Below are 10840 nucleotides of genomic sequence, written 5' to 3' on the forward strand. Positions count from 1 at the left end.
ACACAAGGTAGCGGCATTCTCACCTTTCACCGAGGTGAAGCGGACGCCGCTGAACCTGGGCGGGTACCCGGCGAACTGAATTGCATAGCCGAGTTGGACGGTCCAGGTCAGCCATCGCAACGGGTTGGAAAGTGTGAGTCATGCATCCAAACTCCGGGTGAGGGGGACCAAGGGGATAATCATGTCGGACGTACCTGCAGGTGGGGCCTCGCAGCAGGGCAGAGCCTGAGGTGCCACGTTGAAGGGGCTTAAACCCCATGGCCTTGCTGGGTCCAGAGACATCGAAGCACTTACCTGGCTCCTGATGCCCACTATAAGATTGGTCGAGGAGGGTGGAGGAGGAGCATCATCCCCGCAGTCCATCGGAACCAACCCGGTGTGGGCATGTTTGTGCCACAGCTGGGCACGCAGGGGCAGGGGGTCCACTGCTGGAGAGCCAAACCTGCCAAAATGGGATGGTGGACGGCAGTCATGACGATGGCCATGCGCACCTGACATGTAACCCAGAGAACAAGGAAACCACTCTTTTGTTGAAGTTTTTGGTACCGCAGCCTCTTGGGCATGTGGCGAAAAATGAAACAAAAGATTCTCCTCCCGGCCCTCCACCGGGGGATGGAGTGGTCTGTCTACCAGCTCCGTAGAAGCGGGTCTCCTCGTCCCTGGGTCGCCCGACTCAGGGGCGCTTCGAAGCCTTCCTAGAGTTCTTGGCGGCCGGCCGTGAGATGGGTGGCGTCTGCTTCCTGCGGTGGGCTCTACGCCAGGGCCGGGCCGCGGGAGCAGGCTGCAGTGGAGATGGTGCTGTTACTGCAGGAGGATGCCCTTGGCGACGAGCAGATGGGGTGTGGGGTCTTGAGCCATGCCGGGGCAGTATGTGTTGAATGGCCTCCATCTGCTGCTTCACCGCCGAGAACTGCTGGGCAAAGTCCTCGACGGAGTCGTCGAACAAGCCAACCTGGGAGATGGGGGCGTCAAGGAACCGTGCCTTGTCAGCCTCTCTCATGTCGACCAGGTTGAGCCAGAGGTGGCATTCCTGGACCACCAGGGTGGATATCACCTGCCCTAGAGACCGCGCCGTGACCTTCGTCGCCCGGAGAGCAAGGTCGGTTGCCGAGCGCAGTTCCTGCATCAATCCTGGGTCATAACTACCCTCGTGCAGCTCTTTTAGCACCTTGGCTTAGTGTATCTGCAGGAGAGCCATGGCGTACAGGGCGGAGGTGGCTTGTCCAGCGGCACCGTAGGCCTTAGCCGTCAGATATATATATATATATATATATATATATATATATATATATATATATATATATATATATATATATATAACACATGTATACTGTAAATATCCTAAAAAATAAATAAATAAATAAAAAACTCTATGAAAACCATAAAACACTAAACAGAGCTGAGGCTTACCAACAGGGAGCAGCTATTTGCATAGACTATATGTCCTGTAAAACACCATAAATTACACGTGCTTCACACACATGCACTCACACTTAAGTGACTAAGAATGATATGGTGATTAGCACAGCTCAACACACAGTGAAGAGAAAAAAACCACCAAGCACAGAAGGAAAGCCAGTCTCCCTGTCCCAAGAACCCAGCTCCTGCAAAGAATGAACAAACAAATGTAACATTCAAAAACAAACAGTTGGCACAATGATAATTTGACACAATGATGGGCAGAGAAACCCTCAAATTAGGGCCAGATACAAATCAGAGCACAGCACACCAGCGCACTTTAGTACTTACACAAAATGAACACAAATGTATACATAAATGGGGTGTACATATAAAGGTAACACTTTATTTTACAGTACTGTTCTAAATGTAAATACTATTTAATTGCAACAACTACAGTAATTACTAGGTACTAACCCTAAATATATATACACACACACATATACAGTACATATACATATATTTATATATATATATACAGTACCTGATAAATTTGATCAGCCAGACAAACAAGGAAACGTAAACATAAACTGGGTACCTCAAAGAGCTTCAAACAAGAAAATCAAACAAACAAAAACATATTACACATCATAACTTGAAGTGTAGTGTTTGTGAACCTCCACCTAAAAAATCCCAGTTTAACTCTTGAACAACACACGACACTCAAAATGGCAGATGTAAGAGGCCACTCAGACTGAACACGTTCTTACGCGGTCTTCTTATAAAAAAGCTATAGGCACAGCATAACAAATGGAACAGAATGCATGGGTCTGAAGACACATTATTTATTCTTTTTTTTTTTTTTTACTTTAAAAGCTGAAGTTTCTTTAAAACTCATCATCTGAGACATGGCGCAACAGTCAAAGACATCCATCTGGTGTATGTTTAGATAGAATACCAATTAAAAACACAGTGCAGACTGATGCAAAAACATGTCCGGTGTGAACGGCCCCTAACAAAGGAAATCCCAACTTAAGGTTTAAAGAGCCACTTACCTACTGGTTTAAGCTAGAACATGCATGTGCATCAGATCAGGCTAAACCATTTTTTTTGCGTTATTTGAGTAAAAAATGCACTAAATATGATACCATTGTTTTATTGCTAATAATAATAATAAAATAAAAAAATAATTATTTCAATGCAATCTTGACCGACAGTTTTGTAGATTTTGGGCTTTCCCCATTCAATAGATAGGAGCTGTGAGGTGTTATGAATAAGACCGTCAAGTGACGTGACTTGCCTCAAAGGGACAGGATATTCTAATCTCAGCTGGATGGTTTTAGATTACATTGTGGTTTAGAGTTTATTTCTGTCTTTCTACCACAGTAGGCATTTATTGTTTAGAGCTGATGCAGTAGATAAAATACAATATACTAAGACAATACACCACCGTAATATAAAGACTGTTCCTGTTTTTTAGCACAGTAAGTGCTGCAAAGAGTCTGTATGGGGGCAGCATTTCAAGAGTCTCTTAAACTCACTCCCTCTTGTGTAATGACTGCTAATCTATCAGCGGATAGATAGATAGATGCACTTTGACCCTAGTCTGTACTAAACACTGACCTATTTGGCCTAGAGCAGAAAATGGTTCTATTTGTTTCCTGTCACTATTCCATCACATTTACAAATCCCACACACTCACATGTTTAAATAACAGGGTTTCTATGGTGTCTGTCATAATATGAAGTGATTAATGGGGTGGCGAGGAAAGGGATAGGTTATGGACATAAGTGCTAAGATCCAGAGCTCCACCTTTGTGGATCACACACGCAACGCAGTGCTTAACCACATGCCATGAAACAGGGATAAATATGGCTGCTGCTATAAAAGATATGTTGAATCAGTTGTACAAACACCACAGTGCAGATTTTATGGGCTTTGCTATAACTTCTGACACTTTCATGTCTCAGGGGTGATTTTAATTAAAATTAACAGATTTCAACATTTTTCATTTTTCTCAAAACTGAATCAGACACTTTTTACCATGGCTTCATTTATTTTTAGTACTTTAAAAAAATAAAATAAAATAAATAAAAAAAACATTTTTGGCCCAAATGGAGACTTTCAATATTACATTTTGAAAATCCATTATACTGTGTGTATAATATATATATATATATATATATATATATATATATATATATATATATATATATATAAAATTCCACTTTATTATATGTTTAATACTATTGTAATCTAAAAATAAAATAAACATAAACAATTTCAATTATTATTGTCTGAAAGTTATCAACCTAAAATGTACGACTGTTCCACAGTTTTGGCATCATATCCACCACACCAAACAATTTTGCACCTCTTTATTATTATTTATTTATTTATTTATTCATTTATTTATTTCAAAAGTTAGTGTACTTGTTAACCAAGTTGAAAAAAGTGTCAGTAAAGAGCATGTATGAGATGAAAAATGAAACCAGTAATGCTTGAAGAGCATTCCAGGTAAATATGACTTGAGAGCAGAGTACTTTTACTGGATGTAATTTCTAATCAAACTGATATTTTGCCAAATTTTGCGAAAAGTGTGTAAATATTATTTAAGTGTTTGTTTTTGGGGTACATAAAATTTTAGCTGTGAAATTAGCCTCAGCAAGGCAAATGAGTCAGCCACTGTATTTCAAAAATATAATTTTCACCTCTGTCATTTTCATCACAGAATTATGTAAAACACAATACAGAATTTAAGGTGGGAATAAAATAAAATAAAAAAAATAAATAAAAAAAAGACAAATCTCCTGTGATGCATGTATATGGCATGTTTATGCACTGTAGGACATTGTTAGAAGACAAATTCTTAAAAGTAGTGAGAGTGTCAAAAATCTTTAAAAGAGTCTACTTTCTAGAAGTCAACAGTGCTAAAAGTGCCCAAAATTTAAGAAACACCCATATATATGTTTAAACACTAGCTTTACTGCAGACTGGACAATATTATGTTTTATAACATAATAGCATAATTAGGATGACCAGAAGTCTAAAACTAGGATACATGGGGGGATTTTGCGCACATTTTGATCACACAACACAACACAAAATTTTAAACTAAAACCATAAAATGTAGTTCCATGTGTAACACTGAAGGATTTGGACTTTGCAAAAAAGTGTGGTATGTTCTGTCTGAATGTAATCTACAATGTTTGATTTTTCAACTGGGTGACGGAAATGAACATTTGCAGGGGCCGCAAAACATGTCACTTGAATTTTCATGCGCGAACAAATGGACAGGCGTTTGGGCATTTCTCTAACTTAGCTAGCTAGCTATCTTGAAAATAGCTGCTTGTACTGAGAGGATAACAAGGAGTAGCAGCAAGTGTGTGAAATTGTCATGACAACCATAAACAATCCATTGCCAGCTAATTTGCTGAAAGATGTTTTAGAATGAAGTATTGATAAATCAACTTCCAGTGGTAAATAAACAGCTTTACTTCTTTCCTAATGATACCAGAAATGGTACATAAATTATAAGGACATTGGTCAGTGAGCCTAACAGCTAAAATCAACATTACATTTATGGTGAATTGTCTGGACACTTGGACATCTGGTCATCCTGATAATAATCAGAGGTGGGTAGAGTAGCCAAAAACTGTACTCAAGTAAAAGTACAATTACTTGAAAAAAAAAATTACTCAAGTAGAAGTAAAAGTAATTATGTTAATAACTACTTGAGTAAGAGTAAAAAAAAAGTATCCAATTAAAATAATACTCAAGTAGAGAGTAACTATTTACTTTCATATGTAACTGTCACAGTCTGTCTCCCTCATTCTTCTTCAAGGACTTTTATTTTGAAGTTTTCCCCCAGACATCATTTCCCATAGTGCACTGACCTCATGACTTCCATCTGTTTCTTATTATGCTCACCTGTATTCCATTCCCTCATTAGTTCCTTTTGTATAAACATCCTCTAGTTTTACCCACTCCTTTGTCAGTCCTTTAAGTGTTACGTTGTGTTAGTGAAGTGTTATGTTAAGATTTATTGTTAGCTCAACTCCAGTGTTTGTTCCACTCCAATGACTGCAATTAAAGGATTTAAAGAATCTACTCCTGCGTCGTCCTCTCTTCCTCTTCCACTCCTAGACACCCAACGTTACAGTAACGAGTGATTACACCCCAATATTCCATACATAATACACATTTAACATGTATTATAGAATAATAATACAAATTTAATAATACACATTTTCATCATTTAATAATACACATTTCCATCATTCACCCTCATGTTGTTCCAAACCTGATACTGTCAGTCGCTGATATTCTGTCTAACATCTTTTGGGTTCCACACGAAACAGAAAGTCACACAGGTTTGGAACAACATGAGGATGGGAAATGTTGACCGAACATTAATTTATGGCTGAACTATCACTTTAAGGACGCTTGTCAGGTTTGGAAGAATCTGTAAATTAGAAGAGAAGCTTGGAAATCAGTTTCTAGTAATTAATTATTATGGTGAAAAATGTGAACAATATTCCACAGGCCCAATCATATATAATGCTGAATAAAACGAAGCAAGAATGCTTTATTAATGGTTACCTTCGCTGTTTCACAGCATTTTAAAGTCCTGTATGGAATTTTATTTCAGTGTGATTACAGTGTTTTCAGTGTAGAAAGAATTTAGATCATTAGTTCTGTACAGTAAGGGCAAATTGCACCTTATCTCTGTATTTGGAAGCATGGTAGGCTCTAAGTTCAGAGCTTGTTCTCTGTTGTCCATTAGAAAAACACGCTGCACACGCAGAGATGCGCTCCAGTAATCACGCACACATGCACGCGATAGGCAGAGCAAAAGGCATTTACACTTAACGCGGATGTTTACATGGATTTATACAGTAGGCACTGATATATTTCAGCACTGATATACAAATGTATACTTAGAAACTGAGGTCATAAGAGCCCATAAATACAGAATCACCCTGAAAATGACCATCACCACAACACAGACAAGCTCAAATTATCACAATCGCCAAAACTCATGAGTTTTCTTAAGTTGGAGCTGCAAGTTTGTTCTTGAAATATCCACTTGTCTTGGTGTAAAATGAAATCATTGTGTTTGTTTTGAGCTCTTGCTGCTTCAGCCATGAACTCGACTAGTGACAGAGCGCAGCTATAAAGTTCCGCTGTCGTAAAAGTCCCATTCAAAAATCTCTCAATAAATTATGCATTTATTAAAACTTATTTAATTAAAACCAGTAATGTAACAAAAGGAACGTCGCCCATTGTAACAAAGTAGAAGTATTTTTTTCATTATAAATTTACATTGTTTAAAAATCTCATTAATGTTTGCATGTGGGATAAAAAATTATATAACATACATTTTGCAGATTATAGCGTTAATAATAGTTCCCTATCTGTCACTCAATCGACGTTGTGTCAATGTAGTGACACTAGGGGTCACTCTTGGGAGCCCCAAACACCTCTGATCTTTTTTTTTTAAAAGGCCAATGAGAATTGGCGAGTGGAATTTGCATGCCACTCCCCCGGACATACGGGTATAAAAGGAGCTGGTATGCAACCACTCATTCATATTTTCTCTTCGGAGCCAAGTGGTTCTATTCATTGAGCTGAATTCATCCGGCGAGTTCATTCACCTCTCTCTGCTGGATCTTACGGTGCATTTCAGCGGCTTCTCCCCCTCTGCATCTGTGGTTTGAAGAGAACGCCTCTGGGCGCTTCGGCAGAACATTTAAAAGAGTATATTCTAATAGAGTATATTTTCTTTCTGAAAGAGCGGCACACACAGAACGTATTTTTAAAGATGCGTCTTTTTAAAGATGCCTTTCCGTTTGTGTGTTTTTCCTGGTTGCAGTCGTTATCTCTCCACTTCCGACAGCCACGATTGCTGTCTTACGTGTCTGGGCGCTGCCCACTTGGAGACATCGTTCGTGGATGGATCATGTCCTCATTGCGAGAACATGACCATGGCAACGTTGCGGTCGTGGCTTGCATTCTTAAGAAAGCAAGCCACCCCAGTGGCTCCCCGCCTCGGTCCTTCTACCTACGAGTATGAGGCTGTGCCGGTTAGCACTGGGGGCAATTTGGGGACCTCAATGGGACCACCTCCGCCGGGTATCCCACCAAGCCAAGGTGCTAAAAGAACTGCACAAGGGTAGTTCTGACCCGGGATTGATGCAGGAACTGCGCTCTGTGACCGACCTCACTCTCCAGGCGATGAAGGTCACGGTGCGGTCTCTCGGGCAGACGATGTCCACCCTCGTGGTCCAGAGCGCCACCTTTGGCTCAACTTGGTTGAGATCCGAGAGGCTGACAAGGCACGGTTCCTTGATGGCCCCATCTCCCAGGTTGGCCTATTCGGCGACACTGTTAAGGACTTTGCCCAGCAGTTCTCGGAGGTGAAGCAGCAGATGGAGGCCATACGTCACATCCTGCCCCAGTGTGGCGCAAGACCCCGCACCCTGTCTGCTCATCGACAAGGGCGTCCTCCTGCTGCAACGTCATGGGCTCCGCCGCAGCCCGCTCCTGTGGCCCGGCCCCAGCATAGAGCCCAGCACAGGAAGCAGACGCCACCCGTCTCACGGCTGGCCACTAAGAAACTGAGGAAGGCTTCGAAGTGCCCCTGAGATGGGCGACCAAGGGGCAAGGAGACCTGCTACACTGGAGCTGGTAAGCAGACCACTCCATCCCCCGGTGGAGGGCTGGGAGAAGAATCTTTAGTTTTGTTTTCATTTAATTGCGCTGCATGCCCAAGAGGCTGTGGTACCCAAAAGTTCAGCAGAAGAGCAGTTTACTTGTTCCCTGGGTCACAGGCCATCGTCACGACCACTGTCCACTGTCTAATCTTTGCAGGTATGGCACTCCAGCGGCGGTCCCTCCACCCCTGTGCGCCCAGCTGTGGCACAAACATGCCCACACGAGATTGGGTCCGGTGGACTATGGGGACAAGACTCCTCCTCCCCACCTTCGGCCAATCTTATGGTGGGTGGCAGGAGCCAGGTAAGTGCTTCGATGTCCCTGGACTCAGCATGGCCACAGGGCTTGGATCCCCTTGACGTGGCACCTCGAGCTCCGCCCCGACGTGAGGCCCCACCGACCGGTATGTCCGACGTGATCATTCCCTTGGTCCCCCTTGCATGGAGTTTGGGCGCGTGGCTCGCGCTTTCCAACCCGTTGCGATGGCTGGTCTGGACCATCCGACTCGGCTACGTGATTCAGTTTGCCAGGCGCCTGCCCAGGTTCAGTGGCGTCCGCTTCACCTCAGTGAACGGCGAGAACGCCGCTACCTTGCATGTGGAGATCGCTACCCTTCTGCGCAAAGGCGCAATAGAGCCTGTCCCTCCAGCCGAGATGAAGAAAGGGTTCTACAGCCCTTACTTCATCGTACCAAAGAAAGGCGGTGGGTTGCGACCAATCCTGGACCTGCGAGTACTGAATCGGGCTTTGCACAGACTCCCGTTCAAGATGCTGACACAAAAGCACATTCTAGCAAGCGTCCAGCATCAAGATTGATACGCGGCGGTAGACCCGAAGGATGTGTACTTCCACGTCTCGGTCTTACCTCGACACAGACCCTTCCTGCGGTTTGCCTTTGAAGGCCTGGTGTACCAGTACAAGGTCCTCCCCTTTGGCCTGTCCCTGTTCCCTCGTATCTTCACGAAGGTCGCAGAAGCAGCCCTTGCCCCGCTAAGGGAAGTGGGCATCCGCATCCTCAACTATCTCGACGACTGGCTGATCCTAGCTCACTCTCGAGAGTTACTGTGCGCACACAGGGACCGCGTGCTTCGGCACCTCAGCCGACTGGGGCTTTGGGTCAACTGGGAAAAGAGCAAGCTCTCCCCGGTTCAGAGCATCTCTTTTCTCGGTTTGGAGTTGGGCTCAGTCTCGATGACAGTACACCTCATGAACGAGCGCACATAGTCGCTGCTGAACAGTCTGAAGGTGTTCAGATGGAGAACAGCGGTTCCACTGAAACACTTTCAGAGGCTCCTGGGGCATATAGCATCCTCAGTGGCGGCCACACAGCTCGGATTGCTGCATATGAGACCGCTTCAGCACTGGCTTCGGACTCGAGTCCTGAGATGGGCATGGCACCACGGGACACATCGCATGACCATCACGCCAGTCTGTCGCCGCCTCTTCAGCCCTTGGACCGACCTGGCATTTCTACGGGCAGGGGTTCCCCTAGAGCAGGTCTCCAGGCACGTCGTGGTTACAACAGATGCCTCCAAGATGGGCTGGGGCACCATATGCAATGGGCACACAGCCGCCAGCTCCTGGACTGGCCCGCGGCTGCGTTGGCACATAAACTGCCTAGAGTTGTTGGCAGTACTGCTCACCCTGCAGAGGTTTCGGCCATTGATCCAGGGCAAGCATGTGTTGGTCCGGACAGACAACACAGCGACGGTAGCATACATCAACTGCCAAGGCAGTTTACGCTCCCACTGCATGTCACAACTCACCGTCTCCTCCTCTGGAGTCAGCAGCACCTCAAGTCGCTACAAGCCACTCACGTCCTGGGCGACCTCAACACCGCAATGGACGTGCTGTCACATCAGGTTACCCTCAGGTGAGAGTGGAGACCCCACCCTCAGGTGGTCCAGCTGATTTGGAGTCGATTCGGTCGAGCACAGGTAGACCTGTTTGCTTCCTGGGAATCCTCCCACTGCCCGCTTTGGTACGCCCTGACCGAGGAACCTATCAGTATAGATGTGTTAGCACACAGCTGGCCCCCTGGACTACGCAAGTATGCATTTCCCCCAGTGAGCCTTCTTGCACAGACCCTGTGCAAGGTCAGGGAGGATGGGGAGCAAGTCATCCTAGTAGCACCCTACTGGTCCACCCAGACATGGTTCTCAGATCTCACGCTGCTTGCGACTGGGCTATGTGCCCAAGGTTCCCACGACCCCTTTTAGGGATCAGTTGGTGAACCTGCAAGTGCTGACCCAGGAGGAGGCAGACCCAGCCTTGGCGTTTCTGTGTCCAGTGTGAGCTTTACACATCTATTTGGATCGCACGCAGAGCTTTAGAAGCTCTGAGCAGCTCTTTGTCTGCTTTGGTGGACAGCGGAAAGGAAGCGCTGTCTCCAAACAGAGGATCGCCCACTGGGTCATTGACGCCATTACAATGGCATATCAGGCTCAGGACGTGCCACCCCCTGTGGGGCTATCAGCTCACTCTACCAGGAGTGTGGTGGCCTCCTGGGCCCTGGCCAGTGGCGCCTCTTTGGCAGACATCTGCAGAGCAGCGGGCTGGGCAGCACCCAACACCTTTGCGAGGTTCTACAATCTCCGGGTTGAGCCGGTCTCATCCCGAGTAGTGGCAAGCATGAGCAGGTAAGTTCCGGGACAACTGGCCGGGTGTATCGCTTGCGCATAGCTCCTTTCCCCTCCCTTGAGGGGAAGACGTGCATTCTTGACTC

The sequence above is a fragment of the Myxocyprinus asiaticus genome, chromosome 1 (assembly GCF_019703515.2).
Source record: "Myxocyprinus asiaticus isolate MX2 ecotype Aquarium Trade chromosome 1, UBuf_Myxa_2, whole genome shotgun sequence".
In the NCBI taxonomy this organism is placed as follows: domain Eukaryota; kingdom Metazoa; phylum Chordata; class Actinopteri; order Cypriniformes; family Catostomidae; genus Myxocyprinus; species Myxocyprinus asiaticus.